This window comes from Rhododendron vialii, chromosome 2a (genome assembly GCF_030253575.1).
Source record: "Rhododendron vialii isolate Sample 1 chromosome 2a, ASM3025357v1".
NCBI classification, from domain to species: domain Eukaryota; kingdom Viridiplantae; phylum Streptophyta; class Magnoliopsida; order Ericales; family Ericaceae; genus Rhododendron; species Rhododendron vialii.
The window spans coordinates 43,705,387-43,712,895 of record NC_080558.1 but is presented as its reverse complement, the minus strand read 5'-3'; positions in this window follow the sequence as shown (position 1 = coordinate 43,712,895).

Sequence of the window (7,509 nt, the reverse complement as noted above, 5' to 3'; positions counted from 1 at the left end):
TTGTCGTCGTCCAACGTATGGAAGGCGTGAGTGCGCCTCGATCTGACTTCGTATGTACTGCGACTGCGTGTGACCCAAAGGGTGAGGCCACAAAGAGGTTCGTGGTTTTGCCACAACGATAGTGGACTTATAATTTCCCAACCGTGTGAGAAAAAGTAGAGAACATCGTAAAATAACTTTATTATATCGTAATAACAAAGTTGGGGATACAAGAGAGATATGAATAACTTTATTATGTAGTAATAATAAAGTTGGGGTACAAGAGAGATAGAAATGGGAGAGAAATGAGATAATTGCTTCGCTGAAAAGGCTTTGGTTTAAGCGTTGAGCGTGATTGGTGTGTGGACACTTTTTTCTTCTTAAGTTCTTCTATTTATAGACAAAGACTTCCACGTTTCTGCATGCAAGAGTAATTTGCTGGCCTCTCCTCGTGACGCCAAGTGTCCCATGTTGCCACTTTTTCCTCCAAAGTGGCGGTTATGGGAAGTTGGCTATCAGATGCACATATTTTCTTCCAATCATGGGTAGTTATCAAAGATAGTGGGCTTTCTCCATTTCCCCTTTTCATGAAAACTAACAGATCATGGCCTATTATCACGTGGCCATTAATCTACAACCACCAATGAATTAATCTTCCAAATTAAAGGAACCTTCTGGATTATCAACATATCCCCATGGGTTATGAGCCTTCATAATTCGTTTAAGCAAATAAGCCCAAAATGCTTTTAGCTCGTGGCTGAATTAAATTAAAATTAATCGGGCCCCATAAATATTATCTTGGCCCATTAATTTTAACCCAATACATCTCTATTTTTGGCCCAATTTAATCAAATAATAATTAAATGGCCTTCCAGTGTTGACCCAAGATTTGGTGCCAAAAACGGGTGTAAACAATGCCCCCCATGCCTTGATTCTTTACTTTTAGGATCAAGGCATGTATAAAAAAGAAAACTGTTTTTGGCATCCAATCAGCCCTTTGTTGTAGCATACCTTCTTTTGTTTGCCTTGCCTATGGACTTAGTAGGCATTAGGCAGTTTCCATGTTCTCTTCAGACCTTTGACATAATTCTCTGAATTCAGACCTTGGAAGGAGTCTACCAGTTGTCTTTGGACAGGCCTTTCAAAGGCCTCTCTTAGAAATAAATGACTCAATTTTCATCCTTCAGAGCTTCTTAGAATGATTTGATGATACTCGCACCTTTTATCAGGCCTATTTCCACCAACAAAGGCCTGTGTTCAGGTCTAATCGTAGAAAAACGATTGAACCATAAAAAAGGCCTGGCAAGGACTGAACCTCATATTGGAAGGACTGAACCTCCACTTTGAGTGCTCATAATTGTGATTCAGTCCTACGGGAAAGGTCTGAACTTCTGTTTGAATTGCCTATAATATTGGCTCGGGCCTAGACAAAGAGCTCAAAGGGTCTTGCACCTGTAGATAGGGCTTGTGTCCAGGCATTGTTGCAGAGAAACCATAAACCCATGAAAGGCCTAAAAAGGACTCAAAGTATGTTGAAAGGCTTGAACTCTTGCATGGAATGCTTATAATAGTGGTTCAGGCCCAGACAAAAGGCTTAAAGGGCCTTTGAGCCGGTAGCAAAAGCCTGTTTACACCAATAAAGTCCTGCGTCCAGGCCTGGTTGTAAGGAAACAATAGAACGATGAAAAGGCCTGGGAAGGACTGAAAATATATTTGAAGGTCTGAACCTCTGGTTTGAACTTTCAGGCATGCTTAATGAAATAAAAAGGCCTCCACCTTTCTGAAAAGGCCTAGCAAAACTCTGATAGGGCCTATTCAAGGACTAATAGGCCATGGCCAAACATTTTAAAGGTGCTAGTTCGGCCCATGAAGGACTTTTCTTTGTTCTTAGCCCTTCTTGACACCACTTTGGCGTTTTTGTGTAAGCCAAGTAAACAACACTCGCTTTTGATGTGCCCCACAAATCCAACGTGGGCGCAATTCTGCACATTTAAGGCCTAAAATTGGCCTACGCTTATAATACCTTTTGGCAATTTGGGCAATGCCAAAAAGGCCTTCATGAACCGGGGGAGGATGGGGATCTCCGAGTACAAATGAATCGTGATCAAGCCCTGAAATGTCGCCACTTTCCTCCTCTTCATTCAATTCCTGTTGTTCTGGAATGGGTGCAACTTGTAATTCAGTCCTGCCCATAGGGCTGATGGCAGGTCTGGATCGTTCTTGATTTGTATCTGTTACCTGCTCACTGCTCAGGACTGAATCTGGATGTGGTAACTCTTCAGACACTTGAGAAAGCTTTTGAGAGAAGAGAATGGGTTGATCTTGCCTCAAAATAGGACTTTGCATGTGCTCGCTCCTCCCAGGTCTAAGATCATGTTCCTCTTGCGTTGAAGCAAACCTATCTCTTTGCTCCTTTAGGCATGCAAAGAGCTTGCCATCCAAAAGTTTTTGGAAAACTCCTGAATGTTGTCTGTTGTGCTCAGATCTGAGACTGTTGCCTTGATCATTTTGATGTTTATCATCCAGACCTTACCACTGTTCGGGAATCTTCAAAGGACTTAGCTGAGAACTTTGGCCCCCGAGTTCAAGTCCTTGGCCTTCTTGCCCCCCGAGTGTAGGATTTTTGGAAGCTAAGGGCCAAGAGAAACCTGGAGGTCTAATGTGCTTGTTGGGAGCTTGTTGAGACTCTTGCCCCCCGAGTTCAAGTCCTTGCCCCCCAAGTGCAGGGCTTTCAGTAGTTAAGGACTGAGAGAAACCTGAAGGCCTGAAGTGCTTGCTAGAAACTTGTTTAGACACATTTAGGCCTAAAGTTTGGCCTAAAGTGCTAAATTGTGATGACGGTGGTGGCGTAGGAGTTGACTTCATATATTCGATGGTGTTTTTGGAGTTGATTACCCATTCTTCAATCTCACGCAAAGATGCATGCAAGGGATCTATGAACTCCTGTGAGAGTTCTTCGTTGGATGCAACGGTACAGGACTGAGTGCTTATATTTTCTTCAATTTGACCCCCAAAGGTCTGAGCAGAAGGATCATCAAGCCCACCATTTTGGGATTTATGCTGTTCGGGCAGGTTTGAAGACATGATATGTGAATAGCCATGTGACTTGGCACTAAAGAGACGGTTTACCTCATGACGTAATTGGCGATCTTCGTTTTCAAGCTTGTCAACTTCGTCTTCAAGCCTTCGAATTGCATCATTGTAGGAGTTTAGTGCATCATGAAACCAATCCCGTGTAGGTTTGAGTCGACACCTCTCACAATCAAGGTGGTAGATTTCGTCTTCAAGCTCGTCGACTTTATCATCGCGCCAACAAATTTCTTCATTAAGACGCCGAATTTCAACATCCAATTCAATGTATTGAATTGACATGTCAATGAATCGGCGTGATACCCTTTGAAACGATTGGGGTCCCACCGGGCGTGCCAAAAGATGTTTCCCACTTTTCCGCCAGGTAGGCGTGAGCGGAAAATCCAATGGCGCGTGTGCGGTGTGAGTGCGGGCGTGCCAGGACTTGTCGTCGTCCAACGTATGGAAGGCGTGAGTGCGCCTCGATCTGACTTCGTATGTACTGCGACTGCGTGTGACCCAAAGGGTGAGGCCACAAAGAGGTTCGTGGTTTTGCCACAACGATAGTGGACTTATAATTTCCCAACCGTGTGAGAAAAAGTAGAGAACATCGTAGAATAACTTTATTATATCGTAATAACAAAGTTGGGGATACAAGAGAGATATGAATAACTTTATTATGTAATAATAATAAAGTTGGAGTACAAGAGAGATAGAAATGGGAGAGAAATGAGATAATTGCTTCGCTGGGAAGGCTTTGGTTTAAGCGTTGAGCTTGATTGGTGTGTGGACACTTTTTTCTTCTTGAGTTCTTCTATTTATAGACAAAGACTTCCACGTTTCTGCATGCAAGAGTAATTTGCTGGCCTCTCCTCGTGACGCCAAGTGTCCCATGTTGCCACTTTTCCCTCCAAAGTGGCGGTTATGGGAAGTTGGCTATCAGATGCACATGTTTTCTTCCAATCATGGGTAGTTATCAAAGATAGTGGGCTTTCTCCATTTCCCCTTTTCGTGGAAACTAACAGATCATGGCCTATTATCACATGGCCATTAATCTATAACCACCAATGAATTAATCTTCCAAATTAAAGGAACCTTCTGGATTATCAACATATCCCCATGGGTTATGAGCCTTCATAATTCGTTTAAGCAAATAAGCCCAAAATGCTTTTAGCTCGTGGCCGAATTAAATTAAAATTAATCGGGCCCCATAAATATTATCTTGGCCCATTAATTTTAACCCAATACATGTCTATTTTTGGCCCAATTTAATCAAATAATAATTAAATGGCCTTCCGATGTTGACCCAAGATTTGGTGCCAAAAACGGATGTAAACAGATCGAAAGAAAAAATCAGTAAACATGAAACAAATAAAAAAAAATGTTGTGTCATTGTTTTTGTGTTCGTCTAATTTGATCTTTTTTTTCAATTTCAATCCATATTTTCTTTCGGGAATTGATTTTCATACTACAATTTTTGCAATTCACACACTTTTTTTTTAAATCTTTATTCACTTGAATTTACTATCTTACCCTTTACTCAACCTTTTACTCAATAAGGGGAGTGTGAAAATCATTACTCCTTCCGTCCCATTTTTAAAGTCCAATATTTCATTTTGGGTTGTCCCTTAATAAGTGTCGATTTTGTAAAGTTAGTGGGTAAAAGTTGGTACATTTTCATTTTGCCCCTAAAAGTATATTCCATTTTGAAAAGTTGGTGAATAAAAGTGTAATGATAATATCTTCATAAAGGGTAAATAGGAAAAATGAAGGTAAAAGTTGATGTGAAATGTGTAATGACGATATTTTCTTAATAACTTAGAGTTATGAAGCGAGACATTTAAAAAGGGATAGAGGGAGTATAAATTTTGGTTCTCACTTTTTAAGTATTATTTTACCTATCGATTCTCACTTCTTATTTTCTAGGTAACTGACTGTTGATAATGAGAGTATTATTAGCAGTTTCAAAATTTGATCTAGGCAATTGACTGTTGATAATGAGTATTATTAGCAATTTCAAAATTTGAAACCGCATCGAGAAAAATTGTAATATACTCCTTCGTCATAAAAAGTTAGTCCACTGCATACGCGCAACATACGTGCAATTATACATGCGATATATGTGCAATATACATGCAATTTTCGGATAGAAAATAAAGCACTTCCATGCATTGAACAGGATATCCACACGAATCAAGTGCTTCAACTAAGGGTTAATGTCAAAAAAAGCTTTAGTTTATTTAATTTACCATCTCATTTTCAATAGATGGGTTCAACAATGAAGCCGGTCAACCAAAGAGTGGCCATGGCACTCCGAAACTGGCACGATACAACCAAGAAATGCATCAAGCAAAACTGCCAGTACAACCACATCCATGTTCAGTCAGCTCGCCACCCCTTCCCACCACCTCTCCCGTCCACTTCCTCCGCCACCAAAGGAGCGAGATCGACAGCAACATCGACCAAACCACCCCCCGCTGTTCCAACTTCAATGTCGACCACATGAGGTCTACCCCGATGGCTTCCCGTCCCCATCCCTCCGCCAGAGGAGATGAAGACTCTTGTGCTAAAGCTTCCATCAAGTCTTACGTTCCACTTCCTACTTTCGCAGGAACTTCTTCGGGTGTTGTAGGAACAATCAGTTCTTGACCCATTTCCCGCTGCTGTGGGAACTTCTTCGTGGGTTAAGGAGTTCAATCCAGTTTCAATAACATGTTTCCGTGCCTAGTTTCCCTTTCTTACTGATAAGTATGCTAATGTTGAACAAATAATGGGACAAATGATAATCTGACGCTTCTTTTAAGAAATATATATAGTTGTAGTTTAAACATTGTAGATCAAGGATAAATCAAAACAACATGGTGCTCATCCCTAAAACCAAACAGAAAAACAACAGAAGTAGCAGTGTAGCATATTAGAAAGATGATGGGTTAACCGACATAGCTGGACAAGTAAGACCAAAAGACTCCCCTTCGTAGCAAGGACTGTGACTTCCATCTTCCATGTCGTAGATACACATGCCTGCTCCTCACTGCAGATTGTTGGTGTAATAGATAGAGTTAGATTTAATCCCTTGAAATCTAGTGGTGTCAACAGAGACGGAAGAATTGTCACCCAAGAACAGGGCATTGTCGCCTAAGCTTGTTTTCTCGACACATTCCTCTACTTTGCTTAAATCAACCTTGAATACTTTAAATCCCCACGTCTCGTAACAAACCGTAGACTCACCGTCACTATTGACAAGGTCGTCTTCTGAAATAACAGGCAGACATGCTTCTCGAAAAACTCGAATGACTATTAGTAACACCTCCGCAGAATGTACTATCTATGGTAGCTTGAACCCACTGTGTCCAATGAATTCATGAGATTGACATAGGAGTGCCGAAGGATTTCTTGTTTGATAGGAGAACAAATACGTGATTATGAGGATTGGGAAATCCTGTAGTGCAAGGCCCTGCAAGGCACCCTGTACGTGTTTGTTGGTGGTCAAAGAGATCTGAAACTTCAGCTTTGCGATGGCCTTTTTGAGTTCGTCGAAGTCTCTTTCACTACCCGTTAAGTTTTGCAGCTCCATGAACTAGAATTTGGATAATATAAATGGGGCCGACACTATAACGTTTGTAGAGACTATAATACTCATTCCTGCAATTCCACCCACCATGTGCACAACACTCGACCCAATAAAATAAATAACTCCGGACCAGAATAGCAAATGAGTCGATGTGTATTCAACGCACTACCCCACCAATCAGGCGACCAAAACCAGTGCGTAGCCACAGGGTAAATGAATCTCGTAAAAAATGACTAGTAAATAAGGTAAGCCATGGACTGAGTTCAAGCCGCTCGTAAGACCGGCCGCGGCAATGACAAATGCCAACCGATGCAAGAAAAGCTGTAGTCGACCAGAGGGGAAGGGACGGATTTGAGTGGGAAGTGGTGGTGGTCGTTGAAGCCGTTGCACGGCAAGCCGAATGCAAACGCGAAGCCAAAACAGTAGAAGGAGATAGCTCTGATAGTAGCATCGAGGATATTTGTAATTAAAATGTTGATCGTGTTCTTTACGTGGACAGAGCCGGCGCACAGCATGGCAAAGACAAGCTGCATTGAGAACACAAGGTAGGCCGCAGAGAAATGGAGGTAGGTGGAGTCGATGACGTAGGCAGCATCGGTGAACTTGTAGGATATGGTGGTGACCTAGGAGTAGATGTAGAAGGCAACATCGTTTGTGTTTCGGCCCAAGTATTGGGCGAGTTCGGACAGGGAGCAGGTCATGAGGGAAGCCGCCATAGCTGTTTATAGAGAGAGAGAAACAGTGTGTGTACTCATGTCGTTCTGTGCCTGTACTTTTTTCATGCTCGTGCCTTTTTCTATGTTTTTTTTCGTGCAGTACTACGCTTATGATGTATGCCTCTTGTGATAATGTAGAAATACATATGGTGCGGGCTCAGCTAAGTTACAAAT